The sequence below is a fragment of the Echinops telfairi genome, unplaced genomic scaffold (genome assembly GCF_000313985.2).
Source record: "Echinops telfairi isolate 266 unplaced genomic scaffold, ASM31398v2 ScPeMD7_3533;HRSCAF=4204_0, whole genome shotgun sequence".
Taxonomy (NCBI): Eukaryota; Metazoa; Chordata; class Mammalia; order Afrosoricida; family Tenrecidae; genus Echinops; species Echinops telfairi.
Genome location: NW_022107431.1, coordinates 63,483,107 through 63,500,426, shown reverse-complemented (window position 1 = coordinate 63,500,426; position 17,320 = coordinate 63,483,107). Strand labels below are relative to the sequence as shown.

The 17,320-nt window shown below is 41.4% G+C and overlaps 1 protein-coding gene and 1 pseudogene across 1 annotated transcript in view; one reads left to right on the top strand and one right to left on the bottom strand.

The window, feature by feature from the left end:
- TMEM200A (transmembrane protein 200A) overlaps nucleotides 1–17,320 on the bottom strand; it is a 101,878-nt gene that overhangs the window by 27,902 nt on the left and 56,656 nt on the right. The gene's annotated exons all lie outside the window — the stretch shown is intronic.
- LOC101658563 lies at nucleotides 2,005–4,788 on the top strand (annotated as a pseudogene).

Genomic DNA, 17,320 nt, shown 5'->3' with positions numbered 1-17,320 from the left:
TCTGTACAGGGGGAGAAAGCCCCATCTTTCTCCCACCACAGCGTCGGTAGTTTGAATGAACTATGTTCTAAAGGAGAAAGATGAGGTTTTCTGCTCCTGAAAAATGTACAGCTTTGGAAACCCAAAGGGTTAGTTCTATTTTGTCCGCCAGGACTGTGGGTTTTGTTTGTTTGTTTCGGGTGGGGAAAGGGATCATTAGTAATATGTACTGCATATTGCACGTAACTTACTGATGTTAGCATTCTCAGATCTTCACTCAGAGATGGTCTAAGATTAGATTTATAAGAATTCTACTCATGAAAGGCAGTAACACTGAAAACTTAAAAAAGAGGTGTCCGACATAAGCCAGAACCAACTTAGGATGGACTGGTTGGAGAGAATCCTGACACCAGGCAAGGACTACCTGTACCAGTTAGTGTTTTTTTGACAAAGACAAAGTCCAAAAAGAAATTTTAAAAAGGCTTATCCTGAATGTTTCCCCAAGAGAATTGCCAAGAGTTCAAATTACATATCTGCAGACTTTGAGAAGTACAAAAACTGAGAACAGTAACTTGGAAATGTGAAGGGAACTAACCTTTATTGAGTGCCGATTATTTTTCAGAAACATAATATATATTATCATATTTAGTCTTTTGTACCAGTTCAGCCAGCGCAACTAATTTGCTCAAAGTCACACAACTAACACTTAGAAAAGCAAGATTTCAAACTGGCATCTCCTTAGCCTAGCCAGTGGTGATTTCTCCTTTATCGTGCTCCATATGAACAGAAAGTAGATTAGGGGGAGGACTGCGAATTTGGGTTGCAGTCAGGACAATATGTTATTTGAAGAAGGAAACCGCATCTCTATATATCACATCTCCAAAGTGCCATGCCCTCAATAACAGGAGACTGTCAATGATGACAAAACTGGGTTGAGCTGTTAACCTTTGCAGTAACCCAACTTCAGTGGAAATAATCAAAGCTGCTTCTAAGAAGCCATTCGGTTCCGTAAGAAGAAACAACAAAAGCACCTTATGGTTTTACTCCCCTTCTCATGCGGGGCAACTCTCCTTGGGGAGGGCAGCGTGCTCTCAGTGCTGTGTTGAGCGCCTGCTGACCGGAGGGCTCGCCTTCCAGCACTCTCTCAGAGACAGGTTCTGCTGCTCGTCCTTGCTCATCAGGATGTGACAATGTGCCCATGCTCGGCGTAAGATTTTCAGTGCCTAGTTCCCCAGAAGTGGGCAGCCTGCTTCTTCGTATTCTGTTCTGGGTCCAGAAGCTCTGAGAAACCCTGTTCAATCTGTGTGACCCTGCTGGCATGTGAAATACCAGTGACATAGCTTCCAGCATCACACAAGTGGGAATTCACAAGCCACCACAAACAGACAGACAAGTGGCAACAGTGCATAGATAAATATCAAATATTCTCCAAAGCAAGTCATTATGGCAAACCCCTACTCTAGCTATTCTTTCACGCATGCTATTACTTAGAGACATAAGTGCTGGTATTTTATCCCTTTATTGCTAAAGATTTGACCATCTGACTCCCAAACTAAAACAATAATTAAAATAAATGAGTACTGCCATCCCTGATTAATAACATTTTAATTAATAATTAATAATCTGATTAATAACATTTTAAAACATCATCAGTTTCAACATTTTATTTCCCCCTAAAATATCCTATAAAAATTATAATTCAAGGAACTATCAGCAAAAAATATTTCATGTGTCAATAATGTTTGTTGAAAACTTTCTTCCCCTTCTCCTAGAAGTTAATTTGGCAACAACAACAATTGTTTACTTTTGTGATTATTTACCACAATGACTAGTTAAAGTACTTTTGAACAAAGGAATGCTCTGCAATTATTTTTTAAAATATGGAAAATCATTTAATGGCAGGAAGAAATGGTCAATAATGTTGTCGATTGAAAAATATTCTTTTTTAAGTGGCCCTTGCATGATTAAAGCACTTGGCTGCTAGCCAAAAGTTCGGTAATCGGAACCTAGCAGCCACTCTGCAAGATGAACATTCGACAGTCTGCTGCCATAACAACCAACAACCTTGGAAACGCTGTGAAGCAATTCTACCCTGTCCTTTACAGTCATCGTGCATCAGAGTATAATGGACGGCAGTGGGTAGGGTTTCTAAAAGGTGCACAAAGTGATGATCTCATTTATTTGAAACACCTATAGCACACATACGCGTGTGCATGCATACACAGCTGGAAAATAGACACTGAAATGTACCTGGTGTCTACATTCACTGCTGATTCGGCCACACAAATGTCCCTGTTGTAACTAAAGACATACGAAAAAATACAGACATATAGAAAATACACAGATAAGCCACTTATAAAGCAAGCCACTCTCTAGTCTAATTAGATATAATTTTAAGTCTGTTCATCTATGAATACATCCCCCATCAGAAGATCACTTAAATTCTGGCCTTTCATTTCATCTGCCTCTTGTATGTCTTTAGTCTCAACATCAAAGGATTTGGTTTTCGTATTAAGATCATAGACAGCAACAGCAGCCTGGGGAGCCGAAAAAGTGGGGGCAGGAAAAGGAGTGCTCAGGAGCAACTGCAGGCTCCCTCCCCTGGATACACAGAGGGTGGGGGCCCTGACCAATGGCTTTCTTGGCGGCCAAGTGCGTGGGGAGTGAGTAGACCCAAAGGGTCTTGTGAGGCGCCTGTCCCTCCCCTGAGACACGGGTCTCCGCTGCTTGCCCGGGCCAGGCTGTGGACATGTCATGGCCTCCCTGCTTTCTGCCTCTGTGCTGCAGCCCTCTGAGGGCTTAGTCAGGACTGGTTCCTGGTGTCCAAGACGTTGATAAGAAACTTACAGATAAGCTGAGGCTGATCTACAAATCTTGACAGATCAATGAAAGCTTCTTGATGACAAGCGTCAAAACTGCAAAAATGATGAACGGAGAAAGAAAGTGGAAACTCTCAACTAGACAACACACAGCATGAGAGAATCAGTCAGACACCGAACGGCATTGCTGCAGACTGCTAAAAACCAGAGGGACTCGGAGGAGCATGCAGACGGAATTCTAAGTATTATCAACCCTGGAGATGCACTATATCCACCTGGTCCCCGGGAACCTGTGTTCAGCACGTCTTCCCACACTGTCTTCCCTCCAAAACTCGCTCAACTGTGATTGTCAGAGTTTAGTCCATGATCCCTACCAGGTGAACCCACATTAGCTATTTTAGGACACCATCGGACTCAACACCAAACAGTACAGGCAGTGGGCACTCGCCACCCAGCAGCCGTCTAAATTCTCCAAGCCATGTCAACTTGGGTCTGCCTCCGTTTGACACAGAGCAGCTCAGAAAATTGTCAAAAGTGCCCAGACACCATGGAATCACGTACTGCTTCCTGCTCCATGGAGCAAGAGATGTGCGCCTTTTTCATTCCCATGACGATAAAGATGATGAAGGGGAGGCAGGATCAGTGAAAGAGGATAAGCACTAGAGTGCTTTCATGCATATCTTGTCCAGGTTCGGTGTGGAATTAACCTTACTAAGGTAGTTTCCCCAACATTTATTATTGAATGAAGATCTCTTTTAGAAATCTATGCAGAAATTTTTGCACATTTAGATCTGCTTGTCAGCACGAGTGACCAGAAGGATGCCAGGGACCAAATGGATGAGGTTTAAAGTGGTACCTTTCAGCCTTTAGTTTCAGAAGGACCAGTTCCCTGGGTTTCCAAAGAGTGTAAACTTCCGTGGCTGAAAAGGTTTCCCAACATCAACCCACTTCAGCTTTAAATGTTGAGTGTTATAACAACAACAACAACAACAACAAATACAATTCAATGCTCATATATGAACCCTAGAGGCCCCTATATGGAGCCCTGGTGGTGCGGTGATTACGCACTGGGTTGCAAAGTCTGAAGTTCGAAAACTCCAGCCACTCCTCAGAAGAACGTCGGGGCTTTCTACTCCCATAAAGACTTACCGTCTCAGAAACCCACAGGATTAGCTCTACCCAGTCCTACAGGGCTGCTATGAGTCCCCATCGACTTAGTGGTAGTGGGTATATGGACTAAGTCAAAATTCCTTGGGATGACAATTAAGGTAGACAGCATAGGGCAAGGCTGTGTCTCGTGTGCAGACTATGGCAACATGACATTCTGACATTCCTCAATGGTTAAGGAAGGTCCATCCTCACACTGCCCTGGGTGGAGCTAGGAGGAAAATGCAATAGGAATTGTTCAAATCCAGGCTAGAATGCAAATGTCCTCCACGCTAAACCTTTCTGTGGTGGCAAGAAACACAGAAGACACACTGAGATTCTTCCTCCAAATGATCATAAGCTTTTTTTGCCCAACTGGAGGGGAATGGAATGGTGTCATGCATGCAAAGTATGCAACGGGAAAATACAGTCTTTCTAGATACCAAGAAGTCGCCTCTCGTCAAGAAGAAAGTGAGGAAGTAGGGAGATCAGAATGAGCATGAATCCTGCTGCCTTTGAAAGACAGCAACTTAACAGTCTGAGAGACTGATGCAACAACTGCAGCAAAGCTGACACGCGAAGAAAGAGAGCAGACGCCCACGAAAGGAAGGCGAAGGAAATGCAAGGGGAGACAAGGGTATTTCATGAGGCTGGAGAGGGTTGGGTTTATGATAAGCCTTCCCTGAAACGCCCGGGTGCTGCCCAGCACGAGCCTGGGAAGTGTCCTGGTTACTCGATGCCCAGGGCAGTAGGCCCAGGCAGCCACAGTCAAGCTTCCTTTGGGAGAACGTGGTCACGTCCTGCTTACTGCAGTGGTTCCTATCTCAGGGACACTGGACTCTAACCTCAGGCTTTGAAAATGAGATATCCGATCCTTCTCCAAACCTCTCTCTTTGAAAAACATTTATAATCCCATCTCAGACTCAGCACTGCTGTTGAGATACATGACATTTCCGAATACATATACTCTTGGGATATGTATTTATATATATACATATGCATATACATACACACACATCTAGACATAAGAAGTATACTTGATGTAAAACTTTGCATAAATACTCCATCTACTGTAAATCATGTTTCCTAAACTCTAAAACTGTGCCAAATTGCAGACACAATATATGTATCTCCTTTCAACCGGGTTAGAATAAAAAAACCAAACCAAGTCCATTGTCACCAAGTCTTCTGTGACTCAGGAAGACCCTGCAGGTCAGAGTGAAACCTCTGCATAGGGCTCCCATCCTCCAAATCTTTACAGACACAAACTGCCCCACCCTTCTTCCTCAGAGTGGGGCATGGGTTTGAACCATGGACCTTTTAGGTGGCAGTCGAACACTTTAACCACGATCTTCCCAGGGCTCCCCTCATGCAGTTGAACTAGTTTATTTTTAAGGATTTCTATAAAAGCTCACTGGCTATCTAGCTGGACACTAGAAATATAAACACATTCTATATTTGATTGAAAGACTCCACTTGTCTTTGCTACCGAGAGAACTTTCTCTTCTGAACAACCACGATCGTCACAAATTCTGAGCAGACAAACCTGTCTGCTTTCTGGAAAAGGTCTTCTGGGATGACAGAGCTCCCATCTTCAGAAGCGCATAACTAGAAATGATCAAAATCAACATTTGGTTAGACGCACAAACGAGAACATCCGTCTTTTGACATCAGAGGAGGAAATAATTAGGGATATGCCACGAGTTGAAAAAACAAAATTAAACAAAACAAAACCTCGCAAAACCAGTCCAGAAAACCTAGTAAAGAAAACTCACACTGGGAAGTCCTGGGACAGAACTCTGGAGGTCAAGAAGAGCTCACGGTGAGTAGTACAAGCCTTTGGAAGAAAAACCCAGGGAATCAATTCAGAAACAAACAGCCATTGAAAACCGTATGGAGCACAGTTCTCTGACACACAGATGCATTCAGAGTGTGATCCAAGGACCAGTAGTCACATTAGTACAACCAGTGAACTTGTTAGGACTGTATATTCAAAGGCCCACCAACACCTATCAAACCAGAAAGTTGGGGTCAGAATAGAGGGGGAGCCTCGTGGTCTATTTTAACATCATTGCCCCCCACCTCCAGGTGCCTGACGTCAGCCTGAGAACACTGCGAAGAAAGAACATCGGGAACAGGCTCAGTCTTGAGCTAGATGTAACACACGAGAAAGGGGCTGCTGACGTGTGTCTCCTCTAACCAGGGAAGGGAATTTTAGAAGCGATGACCGTGGAAGGGCACACCACACTATTATTAGGGAAACTACAGCTTGAGGCAGCAGTATCCAGTAGTGTCTGCATCTCTAGTGATCAGTGTTTGCATTTCCATCATCAGGAGGGACGGAGAAGGAAATCAGCAAGAAGAAAAGATCAATAAGCGCAGGGTTTCTGAGGTCCCTGCATTGAGAAAACGCCACCACGTTCTCATCCAATTGACATTCCTCTAAACAGACACAATGCATTTGGTGGCACACTCATTCCACTAGTCATTCACTGAATAACTGAATTACTGAAGACCGAGTACACGCCAGACCCGGCTGGGCCTTGGGGACCCCAAGACTAGCGGATAACAAGGTCTCTGCCCAGAGGAGCTCACAGGCTAGAATAACACATTGAAGATAAAAGTGCCAACTGAAGCAACATGCTGAAAGTCTTTGTGGGGAAATGCAATCAATCAACCATCAAGTCCTGTTTAGAAGGGAAGAAAGGATGCAGAAAGAAGGCATGAGAGGATGCTCCGTCCGTCCAGGGGAAATGAGGGTGAGGAAAGGGGACACTCAAGACCAAGAGGGATTATTTTAGCCTGAAACCATTTTAACAACATTCTGACCTGCTTACTGGTATCCTGAAGGAAACCACAGAATCGTGAGCCAGAAGCATAGCATTTGAGGCGCCTGGCCAGTCCTGGGTTTTGCAGCTTAATGTTCATGCAAAGGGGCATGTAGAAACTGGGCCAGCCACTCACAAATAAAATGAAATGTGTTGAGTTCATCCCTCTTGGTTTTTGAGCAAAATTTTCACATGAGGATAGAAAAAAAACTAACTACAATCCATTTAAGCCCTCCATTCATCTAAGTCCTCTGAGTCCCCCAACAGTTTCATTACACGATGACAGTGCAATACGCTGAGGCATTTTCATTACATTGAGGCATTTTCATTATGCAAGGTTATGAAGTTATACAGCCTCCCGCGCCTTTACCTAGACCCATGATGTATTTCAGAAGCTTCCTTTTCTGAAGTGTCATTAGATGCTGAACTATGTTTCAAGTCATTATTAATAAAACTCATAAGCAATCCCACACAATTACTTAGTTCTTGCTTCCACTAGCTGATGAAGCACTGGAAGCACTCACTAAGCCAGGAAATGTGGAAGACAACTATGTGGCCAACGGACTGGAAGAGATACATATTTGTACCTGTTCTAAAGAAAGGTGACCCAACAGAATGTACAAATTACAAGACAATATCATTGGTATCACCTGCCAGTGACATTTTGCTGAAGATCATCAACAACAGTTGCAGCAGTACACTAACAGGAGGCTGCCAGAGGTTCAGGATGGATTCAGAAGAGGACTCGAGACAAGGGCTAACATTGGTGATGTCAGATTGCTCTTGGTTGGAAGCAGAGAACTCCAGAAAGATGTTTACTAGCATTTCATTGTCTCTGGCAAGGCATTTGATTGTATGTATCATAACAAACTATGGATAGCCTTCAGAACGGAAATTCCAAAACATTTCATTGTGCTCATGCAGAACCTGTAAATGGATCACAAGGCAATTGTGCGATGAACAGAACAAGGGAGTACTGCCTGGGTTAAAATCAGGAAAGGCATGCATCCGGGTTGTATCCTGTCATCATACTTATTCAATATGTATGCTGAGCAAATCATCAGAGAAGTTGGATTATATGAAAAATAATGCAGTAGCGGGATTGGAGAAAGGCTTATTAAAACCTGTGATATGCAGATGACACAACCTTGCTTGCTGAGAGTGAAGAGGACTTGAGGCATGATTTTGTGAAGATCCAAGATTGCAACTTCAGTATGGGTTACAACTCAATGTAAAGAAAACAAAATTATTCACAACTGGGTCAGTAGGTAAAATCATGATGAAAGGAGAAGAGATTGAAGCTGGATCCATCATCAATGCTCACGAAAGCAGCAGTCAAGAAATCAAACGACACGCTGGAGAAGGACACCATGCTTGGTAAAGCAGAGGGGCAACAGAAATGAGGAAGGCCATCGAAGAGATGGAATGACACATTGGCTGTAACCATGGGGACGAACATACGAACCCTTGTGAGGATAGCACAGGACCAGGCGGAGCTTCGCTCTGTTACACGTAGGGTCGGTCAGGATTCTTAATGGTTTGTCAGTGAAAGCCTAGAACCCCCCTGATGTTACCTAACACAATGCAATCAGTTCCACAGTGGGATCTGCTTTGAGCAGCTAGTCAGTTGTAAGAAGATTAGATACAGGGCAAACCTGCTACTCAGGTCACAGGCTTGACGCAATTGAAGGAAAGATGCCTTGGAACATGGCCTATAAAAGTCCTATAACAGTGGAGACTATGGGAACACTTGTTCAGTTTTTTCTAGGTTTGCTTGTTTTTTGTTTGTTTTTTTTCCCTCCCTGCATCTGGCTTATCTACCTTTGGCTCTCTGGACTGGAGCCAGAAACTAATAGTCTGTCATTTGACCCAATTTCTGACCTGAAAACTTTGGATTGATTAGCCTCTCTGGTCACCGCCCTGGTCTCCAGTCACAAGACTGACAGGATGGATCTGCCTCTTCAAGCTGTGCTAGTCCTGCTGATCCTGAGGTCACCAGTCCCCAAAGCCACACAACCAGGAGAAACCTCCAGCTGATGCATGCACTTGAAATTGGATTCGATGTGCCCGCATCTACAATGGCATTTTAGTGAAATGAATTCCTCTATATATCCACTTGAATTTCAAGAACATCTCAAGATTAGATTAGATTTATTGAAAAACATTAATGACAGAAAACCTGACGAACTGTGGGATGAATTCAAGAACACTATTAGGAAAGTAAAACGTTTACTTATCTATTAAAAAGACAAAGATCAAAGGTCAAAGTGGAGGTGAGAACAGACTGAAACTTGCTCTTGCTTGTACCTGCTCTATAGTAGCTTGATCATACTCTACTCTTAGAAAATGAAAGAAATAAAGATTTGAGCAGAACTTTCAAAGGGAAGTTCAAAGGGATAAAGTATTATAATGAAATGTGTGAAGACCTGGAGTAGATAAACAAAACGTGTATTCTTCATACACTCTGCATATCTTAAGCTGAAAGAACTTTAAGAAAAATTTGACTTTGAGGTGCAATATTGAAAGATTTGTTCTTCAAAATAGTAAATGATGAAGAAAGCACTAAAATCAATGGAAGGAATATGGGAAATCAATGTTTGAAAAAGTAGTAGTTGACATTCAACTATTTCAAGAAGTAGTATATGATCAAGAACCTATGATACTGAAGGAAAAATTCCAAGCTGCACTGAAAGTATTAGTAAAAAAACAAAGAGAGGGTAACTGATGAAATAACAATTGAAGTGTTCCAATAATCTGAAGACACACTTGAAGCACTCACTGGCCTATGCCAAGAAGACATCTATCTACCTAGCCAACTGACAGAGAGCGATTCATATTTGTGACCATGCCAAAGATGACCCAATAGAATGAAGGAAGTATAAAACAATCCCATTAGTATCACAAGCAAGCACAATTTTACTGATACCATCCAACAATGGCTGCAGCAGTACATCAAGAAGAAACTACCAGAAACAAAGCTAGACTCAGAAGATGTGGAAGAGGGGATATCATTTCTGATATCAGATGGATATCCGCTCCAAGTGGAGATTGCCAGAAAGAGGCTTACTCGTGTTTCATGAACTATGTGCATTAAAACAAACTATGAGTAACTCAGACGAATGGGAATTCCCAAACTGTTCATTGGGCTGATATGGAACGTGTATGTGGACCCAAGAGGGAGCTGCTTGAACAGAACAAGGGAATACTAGGTGGTTTAAAATCAGGAAAGGTGCTCATGCTTTTACCATATTTATATAATTCATACGCCCAGAAAATGATCTGGAAACTGGATTATGTAACGAAAAATGTGGCAGTAAGACTGGAGGAAGATGTAATGATAACCTATGATATAGAGATGATACAGCACTGCTGATGGTGATCAAGGACTGCAGCTTTCAATATGGATTGCAACTCAATGTAAAGAAAATCAGAATCTCTCTCTGCATATCTATCTAGAAATATATAGGCGGGATAAACAACCCAGAGGAGAAAACAACGGAACTGACACAGGAGAGGGAAAAGCGGGGGCGAGGGGGGATGTCTCAAAAACCCCAGGGTCAAGGGAACAAGTGATCTAAAATTGAGGGCAAGGAGGGTGTCAGATGCCTGGTGGGGCTTGATCAAGTAACTGAATTACTGAAACCTGAAAGAAGGCGAACATGATAGTGGCACAAGAGGAAAGCAAATGGAAATAGAGGAAAAAATTAGGAGGCAAAGGACGATTACAGAGGTCTAAATACAGGCATGTACATTTGTAAATATATTTACAAATAACAAAAGGGAAATAGCTCTATGTCCATATATTTATAGGTTAAATATTAAGGTAGCCAATTGACATTGAGCCTCTACTCAAGTACTCCCTCAATGCAAGAACACTTTGTTCTAATAACCTGGCATTCTATGATGCTCACCTTCCCGACACAATTGCGGAAGACAAAATGGTTGCATAAGCAAGTGTGGTGAGTAAAGATGGTTCCCAGCTATCAAGTCATACAGCATCTGGAGTCATAAAGGCTTGAAGATAAACAAGTGATCATCTAGCTGAGAAGCAACCAAGCCCACATGGAAGAAGCATACCAGCCTGTGTGATCATGAGGTGTCGATGGGAATGAGCTGATACCAACGGCTCAAGTAGAAAGAAATTGTTTTGAAAATGATGATGGCAACATATGGGCCTGACACAATGGATGTATGGATGGATTGTGATAAGAGCTATATGAGCCCCAAATAAAAAATATTTTTTTAAAATTTTTTTAAAAAGAAACGAAAATCAAACTCCTCACAACTGGACTAATAGGTAGCATCATGATATGTGGGAAAAAGATGAAAGTTTTCATGAATTTCATCTTGCTTGGTTTCACAATCAATCCTCACGGAAGCAGCAGTCAAGAGATCAAGGTCATACTGTATTGGGTAAGACCTTTGAAAAGTGTTGGAAAGCCAGGATGTTGCTTTAAAGAGACCAAGGTGTGTACCTGAGCCAAACTATGATATATACAATCACCTCTTATGCATGTGAAAGCTGAACATTGAATAAGGAAGACCAAAGAATTATCGATGCACTTGAATTATGGTGCTGTAGAAGAATATTGAAAGTACCGTGGACTGCTAGAAGAACAAACAAATCTGTCTTGGAGAAAGTGCAACCAGAATGCTCATTAGAAGCGAGAATGGTGAAATTTGGTCTCATGTACTTTGGACATGTTATCATGAAGGACCATTACCTTGAAAAGGACATTATGTTTGGTAAAGTGGAAAGGCAGTGAAAAAGTGGATGACCCCCTGAAAAAATGGATTGGCACAGTGCTTGAAAAATGGGCTCAAACATTAATAATTGTGAGGATGGCATAGTATCAAGCAGGATTTCATTCTGCTGCACACGAGGTCACTATGAGTAGGAACCACCTTGACAACACCTAACAATAACAACAGCATATTTATCTACATACAACACACACACACACACACACACACACACGCATCACTCCTTTCACTTTTCTAGAGAATGCAGTCTAACACAAATGTCAATGGCACAGTTTCCAGCAGCATGGCAACATGCTAGTCACCATTGTAAACCAAGGGACAGATGGGTGGGGATGCAACTGAGTAAATATAAACTTTGTGCTTGTGACATCTATTTCACCTGTTTTCTGACTTTTGTGCTTATTTCCTGATTTTGTTGGGCTCTAATAATTTGACAAATTTTTAATGAGTGTGTATTGTGCTGGATCAAGCCTTCAAATGGAGCTTTGCAGATATACTATGAGCACAAGGGGGGAAATCTGTGAGAGCTTATACATTCCCATGCGTACAGGCTGTGCCAGTATCTAAAAGGAAAATTATGATCAGCTGTGTAAAGGCGGCACTGTGTTATGTGTTTGCATGGAAGTATTATGGTACTTACAAGCACACTTAATCACATGGCATCATCTTTACTGAAAATAGTCATCTGAAAATTAAACTAGTAATAATTTAGTCATAATAATCCTTTTGAATGCCTTTTATTTCAGACTTCCAAAGTGTTTCATAAACTGAATATTTCGTAGATACTGGTGGGTATCTACCACCAGTAGATGTAGTTGAACAATATTTCTATAATAATTACACATTCTCCTGTAACTTATAAAATAAATAATAATCCAACAGGAATTAGTTCCAGATAACATATATTTGACTCTTGTAGGAAGACTCAAAGATTCTATCTGGAAGAGTGAAGTTGTTTGGAAGATAAAAGAATTTTATCTTTCTCGTATCCACAGTCAATGCTCATGGACGTAGTAGCCTAGAGATCAACATAGTCAAGAAAAAGTATATTGCATTTGGCATATTGCATATCTGCTGCACAAGACCTCTTTAAAGCACTGGAAAGCACGGACTCCACTTTGAGGACTAAGACATGCCTGACTCAAGCCATGGAATTTTCAATCACCTCATATGCACGTGAAAGCTGGACACTGAACAAGGAAGACCACAGAAGAAGTCGTACATTTTAATGATAGTGCTGGTGAAGAATATTTAAAGTACTACAGACTGCCAGAGAAAAAAAACAAATGTAACATGGAGAAAGTACAGCCAGAATATCCTGGCTCTAGATTTAATATTTAAGAACTCTCTGGTAATAAATATTGTTCTAGAAACAGAAAAATAAGCCAAAGTGGCTGAAGCGTAGAGAGGAGGTGGACGACACAAGCTGCAATTGAAGAGATGGACAAGTGGTTGATCCCAGTGTCCGACATAAGAGCCATGCGATTTGGTAAATGTGTTTGAGCAGGTTAATTGCAGAATCTGACATGCAAGTATCACTTTGGAGGCTGGGAGAATAATGGAGTGTAAATTGGCAAGCACATAAATAAGCAAGAAGCAGTCCAGATGAGAGATATGGGGGTCGTAGACTCACTTTATGACAGAGGCAGCTGAGGAAAACAGAACCACACGATACATTCTCATGTAACAGTGAAATGCAAATGGTTAATGACATTTTCCAATCACTGGAAAAAGAATGGTTGGGCTATTTATGAGGCTAAGCCACAAAATACTGCTACAAAACCATAGTAATCTTTATTAAACAAGTATCTGAAGTATGTGAAGCTACTGTTTCTCAACATAACCTCCAGTTAGGATTTTTTGTATCTGAAATTGGCATTCCATCTCTCTGACTCTTCCACGAATTTACATCCCACTTGAATTCAGAGACCGTATCGAGATCAGATTTGACACACTGAACAATTACGACTGAAGACAAGATGAATTGTGGGATGGCGTTAACAACATCATACACATCGAAAACAAATGATCACTAAAGAGATAGGAAAAGGGAAAAAGAGATCAAAGTGGTTGTCAGAAAAGACTCTGAAACTTGCTCTGGGGTGAAGAGTAGCTAAAGCGATTGGAAGAAATGATGCAATAAAATAGCTGATGTGAAGATTTCAAAAGGCAGCTTGAGAATTTAAAGCATTATAATGAAATATACAACATCCTAGAGTTAGAAGATCAAAAGGGAAGAGCACATTCAGAAAATCTCAAGCCAAAAGAACTGAAATAAAAACCCAAGCCTCATGCTGCAACACTGAAGAATTCTATGAGAAAAATATTGAGCGATGCAAAGCAAAACCAAGGAAGATAGTAGGAATACACAGTAACTGCACCAAAAGAATTGATAGTCATACAATTATTTCAAGCATGTAATTAAGATCTAATGGTATCGAAGGAAGATGTTTAAGGTGCACTGAAGGCATGAGTGAACAACAAGACTACAGCAACTGACAGTATATCAACTCATAAACTTTCAACAAATGGATAAGCACTCACTCGTCTACACCGAGAAATTTCGAAAAGGGATATCTGGCTTGCTGACCAGAAGGGATTCATATTTCTGCCCATTTCAATGAAAGGTGACATAACAGAAAGCTGAAATTATTGGAAAATATAATTAGTATGACATGCAAGAAAAATTTCAGTGAAGATAATTCAAAAATAGTTACAGTGGGACATCAACAGACAATTGGCAAAAATCCAAATGTTTGGCATTCATTAGAGGACATAAAATGAGTGATATCGCTGCTGATGTTAGAGGGATCAAGGCTGAAAGAAGAGAATTCCAGAAAGATGCTTCTTTGTGCTTACTGGATTTACAAACTGTGTGGATCAAGATAAACTATGGAAAACATTGTAAAGAATGGAAATTCCACAACACTTAATCATGTTCATGTAGAATCTGTACATAGACACTGAAGCAGTTGCTTCAACAGGACAAAGAGGACACTGTCAGGTTTAAATCAGGTAAGGTGTGCATCAGAGCTGTATCCTTTCAGCATACTTCAATCTGCAGGCTGAGCAAATAATCTGAGATGCTTAACCACATGAAAAAGAACCGATCACAATGATCGATGTATTAGTGCCTCACCCCACCCCCAAGAGGGACAAACAACAGAAACGTGGGTGAAGGGTGACAGCAGTCAGTGTATGATATGAAAATGATAATAATTTATAAATTATCAAAAGTTCATGAGGGAGGAAGGAAATAAATGAGGAGCTGATACCTAAGGCTCAACTAGAAAGGAAATGTTCTGAAAAGGGTGATGGTAACATATGTGCAAATGGGCTTGACACAATGGATGTGTGGATTGATCTAAGAGCTGTAAGAGCTTCCAATAAAATGATTTTTTTTTAAAGGCAGTGGGCCAAGGGTATTCACCCTTTAGTAAAATTGTCTCCACATTTTCTGGGAATCTTACTACCTGTGGTAAGGGATTCTTAAGTTAAAAAAGATGCTAAATGAAAAAATAACAAAATTTAAAATACTATTAAATAAGTAAATATTATCTTTAGGTAAATATAAATTGTGAGCTTGATGAAGAATGTCAGAAGTACCATGGAAAGTAATAAAATTATATTATAAAATGCCTTCTTCACAACAATATGCATCATAGTATGTCATATAAAGTCAAGGAACTAATTAAAGTTGATGATTATTCCTCCAGAAAAAGAAAAAAAAGCGTGGCTTCAGGATTGGAGGAGGGCTTATTAATGATCTGCTCTATGCAGCTGACACAACCTTGCTTGCTGAAAGCAAGGCGAACTGGCAGAACTTGCGATGGAAATCGAAGACTACCGTCTTTAGTATGGATTACAATTCAACATAAAGAGGCCTCACAACTAAATAGCATCATTAAAGTGGAGAAAAGATTGAAGTTGTCAATGATTTCATTTTGCTGGGGTCTACAACCAACACAGCAGTCAAGACATAAAACAATGTATTGGGCTTAGAACATCTGCTGCGCAAGACCCCTTTAATATGCTAACAATGTCACTTTAGAGACTAAGGTGCACCTGCACAAAGCCATAATATTTTCAAGCATCTTACATGCACTTGAAAGCTGACAATGAAGAAGGAAAACCACGGGAGAATCATGCACTTGAATTCTGGTGCTGGCGAAGAATACTGACAGTACACGGAGACCCAGCAGAGCAAACACAGGTGCTGTGGAGGGAGAACAGCCAGTAATTCTCTTCATGAGTAAAGCGAGTGACTTCTTTTCTCACATACTTTGGACATGTTATCAGGAGAGACCAGTCCTGATAACATGTCTGATATCATGTCTGTTAAAATAGAACCCCAAGCCTAAGCCCACTGCCACTGGGTCACATTAGACTCCTGGGGACCATACAGGGAAGAGTGGAACTGTTCCTTCTAGGTTCCAAGGCTGTGGGAATCACTATGGGGGGAAAAATCCTCATCTCTCTCCTGAGAAGAGGCTGGTAAATTTGAACTGTGAACCCACTATGGGCAATAAAAAAGGGTGCAGACTCTCAGCATGGAGGCTTGAAAACAATGGCTGCGACGATGGGCTCAAACATAACCACCCCGAGGAAGGCGCAGGGCCAGGCAGTGTTTGTTAGTTGTGCATAAGGTCACATGAACTGGAGCAAATTCAATGGCACTTAACAACAAACCCTTCCCCCAAAGAATTCTGTGTTTTTTCATTTTTGCTTTAAAAGAGCAGTTTTACCATCCTGGAAGGATTCAAATTCGGTTCCTTTTAAATGATTGCTTTGGAGCCCAAAAAAGAAATCAGTAGGATCAATACCTGGGATGTAGGGTAGATGGGATATGGCGTCCCAACAAAATTCTCACAGCTACTGTCAAGAACAAGTAGGCGCATGGTTGTGATGGGGAAGAGTCCACCCTACACCTTCCCTGACCTTTCCCCACCGGTGGATGGTTTTCACCTGGCTCCTCTGCAGTGAAAGGCATTATCGAGACAAGAGATCAAACTTGAGTGGGATCGGAGGGTTAGCTGCCAATGTGGATGCTTTCATTTGATGGCTACATTGTGGTGGTGGGAAGGCATGCCTTGGGGAGAAAGGCACCCTGAAGTCCCGGGAGATGGAGCCATCATGCCAGCAAGTCACTGGCAAGTCTATCAGGGGTGAGGAAAATGCTCTCACTATACTTGCAGAATGTCTGCAAACATGCGATTTTACAAAAATAAACATTATTTTAAAGGCATCGATTTGCTTTTGTGTCCCATCCACTTCCCCAAGCTCTGCCAATTAATGTCTAGAAACAAATTTCATGTGTCAAGGTGGATCACACCATATTGATTTTCTGAAAAATCAGGCAGCTGTCCTGTTAGCCGAGCCTATCTGGGACGGTTCCCCTAGAGCGACAATGTTGATAACTCATTCTCAATTAAATAAAAAGGCCATGCCCTCCCCCCACCAATTCAATCTTATCAGAATAAAGACATAAGTTCATTAACATTTCACTTGGGCTTTCGAAGCAATCATTCTTGTCATGCTTGCTGATTATCATTTCATTTTGTTTAAACAAGGGATCCGCAACACTGAGCAGGAGCACTGTCTCATTTGTGCATGTGTTCTAAGGACAACCAAATTATGATATGATTTCCTATAACCAAATTGACTTCACAGCACTATTGGACAACTTCACAGAAATAGGAGGCTTTCTGTACATGTCTCCTTTCATATTCACGTAACTACTGTGCATGAGCTCTCAATGGAAACTTGATAGGAAATGTCTAAACT